The following is a 13,376-nucleotide window of genomic DNA, read 5'->3' as shown; positions in this document are numbered from 1 at the left end:
TTATTAAAAAAATTTATTACGATAACGATTTCCGAAGTGGACGTGGACACGTCAATCAATTTAATTTTAAAACTTTTAAAATTTTGAACCCTTTTTAATTAATTTTAAAACTTAAATTGTGGCTTATTTCCCAAGTAAAATAGTAAGTTGTGTAAAAGTAAAGTGTATTTTTCTGCAGTTGTTATTTTTGTCTAACTCCACCAGCTCTACTCGATAGACGCGGCCGACAGGAGGTCGGTGTAGAAGTTAATAGTGAGTAATGTTAGCATGTTTGCCCCCCGGAGCACCATTACGAGTTTTTAATTCCGCTTCTTTATTACTAGGCCACAAATGCGTTCCCGAATAAACATTAATATATGTCACCGGAAAATGGGATACTGATGCTGATATGTTCGATTTAATCATTAAGATAGAATTAATGGAAAGCGGAAAGTGATACAGAAGTGGTATGAAAAAAGCTCTGTGCGTATGATTGCAAAATATTTTATGGAAAGTTATAATTATTCATTTTAATATAAAATTAAAAATTATCAGTAATAATTGCACAAGAGCTCTAAAATTATCGAATTTTTCCCAAGTGACACTTTGACAGTTTTAATTTCACGACCCGAAGGGGAGAGAAATTATGTCAAAGTGTCACGAGGGCAAAAATTCGATAATAATTTTAGAGATCGAGTGCAATTTGTTGCGATTATTTCATGAATAATACTGTTCAAAACCAAAGTTTGATTGTAATTTATTTATGTAAGTACAAATTAGTACAATTAAACACACAGTTGTTATATTTGACGGTTGAAAGTCATCACTTATAATTTTTAAAACATTAATTGTCATTAATGTCACCGAATGTATTTTTTCGTAGCAACGAAGTGCATCTGACGTAATATACTTGACGACGGGATATTATCAAAAATTATCAGTTGTAATTGCACAGGAGCTCAAAAATTCTATTATAATTGTAGAGATCAAGCGCAATTTGTTGCGATTATTTCATGAATAAAACTGTTTAAAACCAAAATTTTATTGTAATTTATTTATGTAAGTACAAATTAGTACAATTATTAAACACACAGTTGTTATAAATATTTCACGGTTGAAAGTCATCACTTTTATAATTTTTAAAACATCAATTGTCATTAATGTCACTGAATGTATTTTTTCGTAACAACGAAGGGCATCTGACGTAATATACTTGACGACGGGAAATTATCAAAAATTATCAGTTTAATTTAGATTTCTGTAGCTTTCTATTTTTCAGAATCTCCTATGAATGAAATAATCAGTAGTGATTAAACAAGAGCTCTAAAATTATTGAATTTTTCCCGAGTGACACTTTGACAGTTTTAATTTCACGACCCGAAGGGGAGTAGAATTATATCAAAGTGTCACGAGGGCAAAAATTCGATATTAATTTTAGAGATCGAGTGCAATTTTTTGCGATTATTTCATGAATAAAACTGTTCAAAACCAAAATTTAATTGTAATTTGTTTATGTAAGTACAAAATAGTACAATTAAACACACAGTTGTTATAAATATTTGACGGTTGAAAGTCATCACTTTTATAATTTTTAAAACATTAATTGTCATTAATGTCACTGAATGTATTTTTTTCGTAACAACGAAGGGCATCTGACGTAATATACTTGACGACGAGAAATTATCAAAAATTATCAGTTTAATTTAGATTTCTGTAGCTTTCTATTTTTCAGAATCTCCTATGAATGAAATAATCAGTAGTAATTGCACAAGAGCTCTAAAATTATTGAATTTTTCCCGAGTGACACTTTGACAGTTTTTATTTCACGACTCGAAGGGGAGTGAAATTATGTCAAAGTGTCACGAGGGCAAAAAATCTATATTAATTTTATAGATCGAGTGCAATTTGTTGCGATTATTTCGTGAATAAAACTGTTCAACACCAAAATTGTATTGTAATTTATTTATGTAAGTACAAATTAGTACAACTAAATACACAGTTGTTATTAAATATTAATTTTCCGGTTGAAAGTCATCACTTTTATAATTTTTAAAACATTAATTGTCATTAATGTCACTGAATGTATTTTTTCGTAGCAACCAAGGGCATCTGACCTAATATACTTGACGACGGGACATTATCAAAAATTATCAGTTTAATTTGTATTTCTGTAGCTTTCTATTGGTCAGAATCTCCTATGAATGAAATAATCAATTTAATTTTTCTTTCGGTAGCTTTCTATTAGTCAGAGTCTATTATGAATGAAATAATCGTTACAGTATTGTATAAGCTTTTTGCTTTAAATGTTAAATTTATACGAAACTAAAACCACAGTTACTTGCAATAAATATATCATTTTACATTATTTGTCTTAGACGTTTAAATTTTCACTCCAAAAAGTTTCCAAAAAATATTATTTTAAAATCCAGGAGGTTATTTTTTAACGTGCACCTTCAATAATTGTCGTTTTATTCTACCAATTTGATAGTAGCCTTGGACATTTTAAGACACGTTAAACCTAAAAATGCCTATATTTTTTGCAATTACTTTATTATAAGCGATTTAGTTACGATTCACAATAATTTTGTACATAATATGTATATATCTGTAAAAAAATTAATATTGTCGCTCTTCTGTAACTGTATTTTCTTACAAGAATAAAAAACCGCTAAACGCCTTAAAAATGAGTGGCGCATGCCATATTCCAGCTACAAAAGACCTAATATGAATATTACGTGGAGCGAAAATGTATTTTCATTTTGATGTAAAACAAAATTCTAGTTTTATTTTAAAAGATTTCTCCAAAATATTTGCTAAATTTGAAGTAAACGCGCCACATAAGAGTAACTATGATACAGTTTGAATTTTGAAACTCTTTTGTGGCGCGTTTACTTCAAATTTAGCAAATATTATGGAAAAATCTTTTAAAATGAATTTTGTTTTACATCAAAATGAAAATACATTTTCGCGCCACGTTATATTCATATCAGGTCTTTTGTAGCTGGAATATTGTATGCGCCACTCATTTTTAAGGCGTTTAGCGGTTTTTTATTCTTGTATCAGGAGTTTTTTAAACCAATTTATAAATTAAATGTATGAAGTTGAATGCAATGTTCCTCTATTACTCGTTAAGCCTTATAAATGGTCACCTTAGTTGCATTATTTCCCAAATGATCTAGTGTCCATCGAATGTACACTAGATTTTTTTCTATTTGAAATAGATTGAAAAAAATATTGAAATGACCGGTAAATGAAGTCGGATTGCCCGTTGCTAGATCAAATTTAGCATCGTAATCACTACAACTACATAAACCATTTCGGGATTAATCGTTAATTGGATTATACATTTGTAGCTTAATAACTTCTAAAAGGCTTAACCGATTTTGATCAGTAAACATGAGTTTGAAACGTATTTACCAGTAGTATCTGATGGATCTAAGGTCAAGTATGATAACTGAAGCTGTTACAGGAATTATTGAGCTTGAGGAACCGTTTTTCCCGTAGGAAATAGATTTGATCATACTTATGAAGCCTACAACTTAAAAATTCGAATTTTTCCGGATATGACGTATACACCGTTAGATTCGTCTAGAGTCCTTCTACAAACGCTCAGTTATTGGCGCAATTCGTAGGTTGAAATTTTGAGTAATTGTCGAAAAACCAAAATTTTCAAAGTATAGTTTTTCAGTTTTTCGTCTATACTGAGCCGTGCGTATGTCTGTTCATGGACGACTTAAACACCATTTGAAAGCTTAACTCAACACTATTTATTTGGTGTATTTACGATTCTCCTGTCTCTTCTTGATCCGAAGATATATACCCCCAAAAAATATGCCGTTTTGTACCTACCAAGTCCTGTAGCTGGCTTATGGGTGGTCAAAAGTCAAAAAATACACCGGTACTGAATCGGCCCTGACCCCCTCTTCAAACACAGAAAAAAAAATTCAATTCGGTTTAACTTTCAAACACACATACATATCCACAAACATTTTCCCTTTTTTAAATAAAAATTGAGTCTTCTGAGCTCGGTAACTTTTGAATTCTATAACCGATTTTCAAAATTAGACATTCGTTGGAAAGGTAATGATTAGTACTATTAGAAGCCGCAAAGATCAGAATTAAATTTTTGAAGTTTTTGGGAGTTTTGGGGACGAGAACGAAAAACAGACCCTAAATAGAAAGGGCCGTAAAATCCACACCCTTGGACCAAAATGGATGGTTGATATATGAATGGGTGAGTCTTCTCCTGAGATTTAAGATGGGACTTGGTCCATCTTTCCAATCAGTCAGATTTAGAGAATCGAAAATTTCGTGTATATATAGTGTCGCGTGTAGGGGGGTGTTGGTGTGCGCCACTGGCGAGAACTGCCGTTCTCTGGTAATAAAATGTGCACTATATAAATACAGGGTGTCCCAAACTAATTTATTCAGGCTATATCTCCTAAACAAATAGAGATTTTCGAATGGGACAAAATCCATTTGTAATACAGTTTAATATGGTGTAGAGAAAATCATCCCCTAAATATTCACCCCTTAGTTACAACCCCTAACTTAAATTTTTGAAGTTATACTTCTTTGGGCATGAGGGTGAATTTTTATTTTCCCGGGCGCATGCGCACACCGACCGTATGGTATTAGTCGCTCAAACGTTATACGGGATCTGATTGAGTGATAAAATCATCTGTCAATAAAATTGTTCAATATGGAGATTATAGATAAACAAATGTTGTGTATATTAATTTTTATTGTTGTGATGGTTGAGAAAAAAGCAAGGTTATAATTGTTATGACTTTTTAAATAGTTTTTAAAATCGACAGGTACGTAATAATTTTAAATGTTTCAGTATCCTAATAAAAAATTACATCTTTACCTACCTATTTGGAAAATTTAAAATGAATCTACCAAAATAGTATATAATGCTTTGATTTGCATAATTTTATTACCATCAAAATTTATACCAATATTCACCTAATATATTGTTATTCCACAAAATTTTCCGTTAATTCCACAAAAATCAAACTAATTTGATTAAATTCATATAAGTAATAAACAACTGTCAAAAAGTTTATGGTGTAAACTTCATTGACATATTAAGCGTAGACTCAGCATACTCAACAAAAAAGCGTAACGCGGAAACAGCATGGAACCAGTCGATCAGTGGTCTATCTATCTCTTTAACCAAACGATCCCTCGCATGTGACTGACACAGATGGCTAGACCACTCAATCCTCTGTCGTCGTTACACCCCGATGCATTGAGTGGCATATCCCTAGTCAAGTCTATCCTCTTTACATGTCTCTGGTAAACGTTCAGTTGGTGTATATTCCCACATGACAGATACGCGAAGGTGGCGCAATGGGAAATATGTTCGATTTTCGATCGACGGGATCGACGGGAAGCGCGTTCGATCCGCAATGCAAGTTACTATTTTTTTATACATTTTATGATTGTAAGTATATTATGATATAATCTTTTTCAGAAAATTCGTGTTTAGTAAAAATTTTTGGCAACAATTATTGTTCAGAAATCATTTCTTAGTGGTATTTTTCAATGTGTTTGTGTGTGTTTTATTCTTTTATTTTTTAATTTTTGGTATTGTTTTAATAAGATTTTTAGGAAAGTCGTAAGTATTAAAATTAGTTAAGTAGTAAATTTACATATAAATAAACTGTTTAAAGTATATTGATTTCGTTGAAATCATAAAACAGAAATATAACTTCTTACGTGCGTACAAAGTACATACACATTCTTTTTTAATAGCACCCTGTACATTTTTTATTGTTTTGGGTGTAGTCTTCTATCGTCTATTTAACGGATTTTTTAAAAATAAAATCGGATCGTAAGTAATCAAGAAAATATTAGTTTATTTTTGTTAATTTTATGTGTCCAAGACTAATTTATCCAGGCTATATTGCTTACGAATAGAGATTTTCGAATGGGACAAAAACTGAGCTATTCCATTTGTAATACACTGTAATACGGCGTAGAAAAAATCATCCCCTTAATATTCATCCCTTAGTTACGACCCCTAACTTAAATATTTTATAGCACCCTGTAACTAAGGGATTAATATTTAGGGAATTCATTTTTTCTACGTCTTATTAATGTGTATTACAAAAAATGGAGTATTGGTCCCATTAAATCCCATTTATCGTATTAAATCAGTATTTGTCCCATTCAAAAATCTCTATTCGTTTAAGGGATACGGCATGAATAAATTAGTCTGGGACACCCTGTATATTGGTCCCACTTTCCCGTTATAAATTATACATTGATTTTGAATTGTGTAAATTTGCATTTACTAGATTTGTTTATGCATGCATTCTCACTTTTGTGATCTGTTTTCCTTTTTTTTTTTGTAAAAACTGATTAAGTATGAGAAAATAAATCATAATATTGTCATATTATCCAACAACATTTTCACAGAATAATTTGATTTACAAAAAGCGTAGAATATATTATTTAGTGAGATAAATTTGTGTTTGATATAAAAAGGTGAAAGTACAAATATTATGTATAATTCGGATTTTTAATTAACTAAAAAGTAAATAACCTTCGATAGCTCAGTTGGTAGAGCGGTGGACTGTAGTGGAATTGTCGAAATTAGTAATCCATAGGTCGCTGGTTCAAATCCGGCTCGAAGGAAATTTTTAACATATACAGAGTGAGTCATGAGGAACTGTACATACTCCTACCTCGTATAGAGGCTCCTATGGGGAATAACAAATGACCATTAAAAAGTGTCTGCTCCCATTGTTTAATAATATACAGGGCGAGTTTCGCATTTTGACAGAAATTTGTATTTGTCATCATTTTTGAACGGTCAGGTCGATGTGTCTCTTATTTTGGTCAATCGTTACACTATTACCACCTAATCAACTGATTTATTCAAACTAGAAAAAAATCAGGACCGGCTTTAAAAAATTAGTTCGTTTGGGTCTTGGAAAAAATTTCACCCTGTATATGCTTTTTGAAAACTCTAATATAAATTTTACAAATTAGACAAGTAGGCAATTAAAATGGCATATTTATTTTTTTCCCCACACGATTACTTAATTTTTTATAAAATAATCAAAAACTATGAATTAAACGTTTGGTAAAGTGAACCATAGTTTAAAAAAAATTAACATTTATTACAAAAATTAATTTGTTTTAAACAAATATTTAAATTTTGTTACCACCCAATCAACTGATTTATTCAAACTAGAAAAAACTCAGGTCCGGCTTTAAAAAATTAGTTCGTTTGGGTCTTAGAAAAAATTTTACCCTGTATACGCTTTTTGGAAACTCTAATATGAATTTTACAAATTAGACAAATAGGCAATTAAAATGGCATATTTATTTTTTCCCCACACGATTACCTAATTTTTTATAAAAAAATCAAATTTGACTATGAATAATAATCAAAAGTTTGGTAAAGTGAACCATAGATTTAAAAAAATTAACTTTTATTACAAAAAATAATTTTTTTTGAACAAATATTTCATTTATGTTACCACCCAATCAAGTGATTTATTCAAACTAGAAAAAAATCAGCCCCGGATTTAAAAAGTTAGTTCGTTTTGGTCTTAGCAAAAATTTCACCCTGTATACGCTTTTTGAAAACTCTAATATGAATTTTACAAATTAGACACATAGGCAATAAAAATGGCATATTTATTTTTTCCCCACACAATTACTTAATTTCTTAGTAAAAAATAAATTTTATCAAAATCGGAATTTTATCCTAAAATACAACTCTGTTCCGTTTTAATATTTTTTTTTCTGAAATTCTTACAGCACATATCTCTTACCATTGTGAAGACTATAAAAATTGCTGTAGACTTTTAGTCTTCTTCTCGTAAAAGTTATGAATTTAAAAAAATAAAAGCTGCAGATTCGTGAATTGCAAAGTTAAATCCCAAAGATTAAGTGAAAAAATTTAAACTTTATCTATTTGATCACGTCTATCTTAAACTATAGAGTCCAAAGAGAAGTGTTATGGGGAGTTTTAGATCTAGACATGTTATAGAAAAAAAATTGTGAATCTTTTAATTTTAAGAATAACGTTGTTTATTTTTTTTATTTTTATGGTAAAATTGCAATTTTGGCAAATTTGATTTTTTAATAAAAAATTAAGTAATAGTGTGGGAAAAAAATAAATATGCCATTTTAATTGCCTATTTGTCTAATTTGTAAAATTCATATTAGAGTTTTAAAAAAGCTTATACAGGGTGAAATTTTTTCTAAGACCCAAACGAACTAATTTTTGAAAGCCGGACCTGATTTTGTTCTAGTTTGAATAAATCAGTTGATTGGGTGGTAACATAAATTGAATATTTGTTTAAAAAAATTATTTTTGTAATAAAAGGTAATTTTTTTAAAACTATGGTTCACTTTACCCAAACTTTTAATTCATAATCAAATTTGATTTTTTTATAAAAAATTAAGTAATCGTGTGGGGAAAAAATAAATATGCCATTTTAATTGCCTTTTTATCTAATTTGTAAAATTTATATTAGAGTTTTCAAAAAGCGTATACAGGGTGAAATTTTTTCTAAGACCCAAACGAACTAATTTTTTAAAGCCAGACCTGATTTTTTTCTAGTTTGAATAAATTAGTTGATTAGGTGGTAATAGTGTAACGATTGACCAAAATAAGAGACACATCGATCTGACCGTTCAAAAATTATGACGAAAACAAATTTCTGTCAAAATGCGAAACTCGCCCTGTATATTATTAAACAATGGGAGTAGACACTTTTTAATGGTCATTTGTTATTCCCCATAGGGGCCTCTATACGAGGTAGGAGTATGTACAGTTCCTCATGACTCACCCTTTATTAGAAAGATCTACTACATTTTCTCATATATTATATCAACAACAATTCCAAAAAGCACTTGAATAATCCTTTAATAAAAAAAATTTTGTTAGCAGTTTGTAAAAATAATGATTAAAATATTTTAGTGTTCTTGTAATTTATAATTTAGAAATTATCTCATAATTTCACTCAAAATATGGCTCATGACTACAAGATCAAGACCAAGTAAGTCAGACTGGTATTTACTCCGACCACAAATTATAAACATTTCCCTGTTAAAATTATTATTATTTTTGATTAAAAATTGTTTGAAAACAATTTTCCGGTTAAAAATGGAAACGTCCAAACAAGTATAAAATATAATTATCGTTACAATAAGTTGTGAGTCATATAATTATTGGCCTGGGGATTCTCTGGGCTCTCTGTGGTTCAATCTGATCATGGATGAAATATCAAATGGAAGGAAAACTACTTAAAAGAATCTCTTATATGTAGGCTATACCATACTTACCTCTCAAAATACAGATTATTTTTAACGTATGTTTTAGGAATTCAATATAATTACCAGAAAAAACATGATAAATTTACCAAAATAACAAAATGCAGGAAAATAACAGCAAATCTACTAAGATGTAAACTGGATTTGGGGGGACAGGGACAGGTAACGGAACAAGTGATGGAGTTTAAATATCTGGACATCACGTAGAGTAATGAAAGCCACAGAATATATAAATAAAACAATGTGAAGAAATGAAAATATCGGTAAAGGTATGAAAAATATAGTAAAATAATGATAGAAATAATGGGCTGAAAAACCTTAGAAAACTTAATGGTAAGACATTGTAGAACAAAGGTGCGACAGCTTTGTAAGATAGGGAATATTAGGTTTATGTAAAAAGAGAACGGCACCAATATGCAATGACCACAGAGTGGTAAAAGCAGCAAGACCCGGTTCTCCAATAGAAAGACGATCAGTGGGAAGAATACGAAAATCCTAACTTATGGAGAAACATTAAAAAACACGGTCATGTCTTCACAAAAAGAAAAAGAAGAATTATTGGGTTATTAATTGTTATACATTAAGTGGTTATTAGAATGTTTTCAACTCTTTCTGTGGAAGAAAGTAAGAAAGGTCTAAGCAAATACGGCGATGAGCGTTTCGTGGTGCATGCAGGATCTGATTACAGAAGACGATAGTGTCAACTACTATACTGGAATTAAAAATTACAGCCAGGAATATACGGCTTTATGATGCTTTATTTATGTTGAAGGCGGGGTAGATTTTGTAACGGTATCTGTACATGTACACTGTGGGCCGAAATAAAGGAGTACATTTTTTAGTTGAAAATAACTTTTTGGTTTTTTGAGCGATTTAATTTATTTTTGCAGGGCTAAGAGCCTAATATGTCCTTAACATGACTGCAAATTTGGAAGCAAAAATAGCGTACAGGGTCGGACTTAAAAAAATTTATGTAACGGTGCATTTGAGCTCGTTGCAAATGAAAACTCTCTTAGCTAAAATTGAACTGATATGCTCTTTTGGTAGGTTAACTATCCAAAACACTTCAGTAAAGATAAAATTTTTCAAAATTACCGGATTCGCAAAATACAATTTTTTTATTAAATTAGGATAATATAGCATTTTAACAAATAACACATTTATGAAAATAGTTGAATAATTTTAATATTAGAATAAAATAGTATGAATGCGGCCACCATTATGGTTTACCACTTCTTGAAGTCGTCTGCTCCATAAATTGATAGCCCCATTTATTACACCCTGTCCAAAATTTTTCCAAACTGCATTCTTTCTTGGAGCTGTTCGATGGTTTCAAATTTTTGTTCGTCATACAAATTTTGTTCGAAAATTCCTCAAATGAATTGTCAAGCGGATTTAATTCTGGGCTGTTAGGTGGCCACATCTCTGGCTCAACATAGTCCGGGCAATTTTCACTCAATAATATCCTTGTATTGTGGGAAGTATGCGAAGGAGCACCATCCAGCTGGAAAGTGCAATCATAGCAATCTTCTTCAATTTCAGGTAATAGGTGCTGCAAGATTTGTTCTTGCCCCAGCATCAACGTAAGAAAAACGTGTTTTCATCTGAAAATCATATTTTTCTAATGTCTTCACCAGAGCGGAATCTTCTCTGCGGAGAGTCGCAAATTACATCTTTCCAGTCGTTTTTCTCTTACATCGGCAGTAAGTCTTTGACAGTAACCTTTTTTAAATACTTAAAGATGGCAATCTTCTTTAATGATTCTTCGAACTGATGTGCGGAAAATCCTAGTTTCTTTTGCGATTTTCCTTGTTCCAACAGATTGGCCAGGTTGCAAAATTCCTAAAACAACCCTTGCTCTAGCAATTACTTACTAGCAACCCTTACTCTTCAGTTCTTGAGTTTCGCTTCCTTCCTCTTCCACTTTTATGTTCAATAGACACATGGGTTTCCCTTAGATGTCTTAAGAACTTTCCTATCGTTCAAATATGCCAATTTTTCTCAGAAAATGTATTTACAATTTTTCTTGCACCATAATTATATTTTTCACGGTAATATTTAATTAATATTCTGTCCTCTTTGCTGAAAAGGGGCATTATGAACTGGCCAATTTACTTATTTAACTATAAATGTCAAACAAATTTCATGGCTTACTAAGTTAAATTGACATATTTGAGCGTTTGAACAATTATTATTCTTAAGATATTTAACAAAAATTACTGCTAATATGAGGCAAAAACGATGGAAAATATGTAATTTAGTGTTAAGAGGGTTTTGTTCCGAGAACATATTAGAAAAGTATTCGAATAAGATTTCCTAATTTAAGTAAAAAATAATATTTTGCAAATTCGGGATTTTTTTAAATTTTATGGCGAAGGCGTGTACTGAAAATTATTTAAATTAAAAAAATGATATTTTGCGAATCCGGTAATTTTGAAAAAATTCATTTTAGCTGAAGTGTTCTGGATAGTTAACCTACCAAAAGAGCATATCAGTTCAATTTTAGTTAAGACAGTTTTCATTTGCAACGAGCTCAAATGCAAACGTTACATAAATTTTTTATAAGTCCGACCCTGTACGTTATTTTTGCTTCCAAATTTTCAGTCATGTTGATTACATGTTAGGCTATTATATATATATATATATATATATATATATATATATATATATATATATATATATATATATGTCTTCATATCAAGGCGAGATCCGTTTGTATCATAAGCTATACAAGATGAGATCCGTTTTGCAAGGCGAGATCCGATTTTGGATCTCACCTTGTATTCACGTGTATATAGTGACATCTCGATGTAACAATGGTTAGGGTACAAGGAAATCGATTTCTGTCTGGACCTCATTTTGCACCCCTTTTGGTGAATTTTATATTGCAGTGGTTCCACTAAATCCGCTGTAGAGGGCAGCGCGCGCGATCCGTTGTGTATATGGTAAATATATATTTTGCAGACAACCCGAGATCCGGTAAATTTGGAAACATCGCAAATGAATTTCACGGTCAGCTCTCTCACTCGGCTTATGTCTAGCTTGAATAAGAATGTTTACATTATTTAAGGGCTCTGTCCAGAAAGGCGATTGTCAAATATCTCGAGAACTAGACGGCATATCGAAAAAACTTTGGAATGCTTTTTGAATGGTTTTTCAAAATCTATATACTTATGCAATAGCAGGGTTCTTATTCTGCCTGTGAAAGCGGTGGGTGTAGCAGCTTTGAATTTTCAACTGAAACACTTTATTTTTAATTAAATAGTTGAAATTTAGAATTAAAAATACACAACTTTTGTTTGAATCGATAATAGCTTCTTTAATCCAGTCGGAAGAGCTTCAAAATCGTCGTTTTGATGACATTTTTAGGGTTTAGGGGTACCTCAGGTAGTTAGCTTAAAACGTAAGAAATAAATTTGAATAGTTAATGTTTATTGATAAACAAAGCTCCAATTCTATTTTACTTCAACTCATTTTAAGGCTATTTCAATAAACTAATCGGTTCTTTTTTCAGTTTTTTGGTAAAACATTGTAACTTATAGACGAAAATTCTTAAAATCGGCTATTTTTCATTTAAATTGTCAATAAATAATTAAATTGAGAAAAAATTGGTCAGATGTACATAAATTTTGTTATTCCGTCCATATAGAAACTAAAACAATTGTTACGTAGTTACACTGAGTGTCATAAAAACCGTGTATTTTTACTCATTTCTTTGAGCTATTTCACGTAATATCGAGATATAAGTTGTATTTTTTACATAAGTTATATTAACGACCCGTATTGAGCTGGCCCCCCCACTTGCAAAAATTAAAAAACAAATAGCCCTGATTTATGAGCTATTTATGAGCTCTCATATTCCGCAAACTAAAAATTTTGAGCTCGTTCCACTGAGCAGGAATTTAATACCCTAATTTAATACTTAAAAATAGGAATATTGAATCGGTTTTTGCGGCAGAGTTACGAGCTATTTATAAGCTCTTGAAATTATATAGTTTCGATTTTTGAGCTCATCCCCTTCACCCCCAAACAACCCTTTAATTGATTTAACTTAAGAGAAAGATGCTGAGAAAACTTAAAATATATCGTATTGCGAA

The 13,376-nt window shown here is 30.8% G+C and overlaps 1 non-coding gene across 1 annotated transcript; it reads left to right on the top strand.

The window, feature by feature from the left end:
- Nucleotides 1–6,531: 6,531 nt before the first annotated feature.
- Nucleotides 6,532–6,624, top strand: Trnay-gua (transfer RNA tyrosine (anticodon GUA)). The gene is made up of 2 exons: nt 6,532–6,568; nt 6,589–6,624. It is a non-coding gene; the product is annotated as a tRNA-Tyr (tRNA).
- Nucleotides 6,625–13,376: the final 6,752 nt, after the last annotated feature.

This window comes from Diabrotica virgifera, chromosome 7 (assembly GCF_917563875.1).
Source record: "Diabrotica virgifera virgifera chromosome 7, PGI_DIABVI_V3a".
In the NCBI taxonomy this organism is placed as follows: Eukaryota; Metazoa; Arthropoda; class Insecta; order Coleoptera; family Chrysomelidae; genus Diabrotica; species Diabrotica virgifera.
The sequence above is the reverse complement of the archived record's forward strand: the minus strand, read 5'-3'. Positions and strand labels throughout refer to the sequence as shown.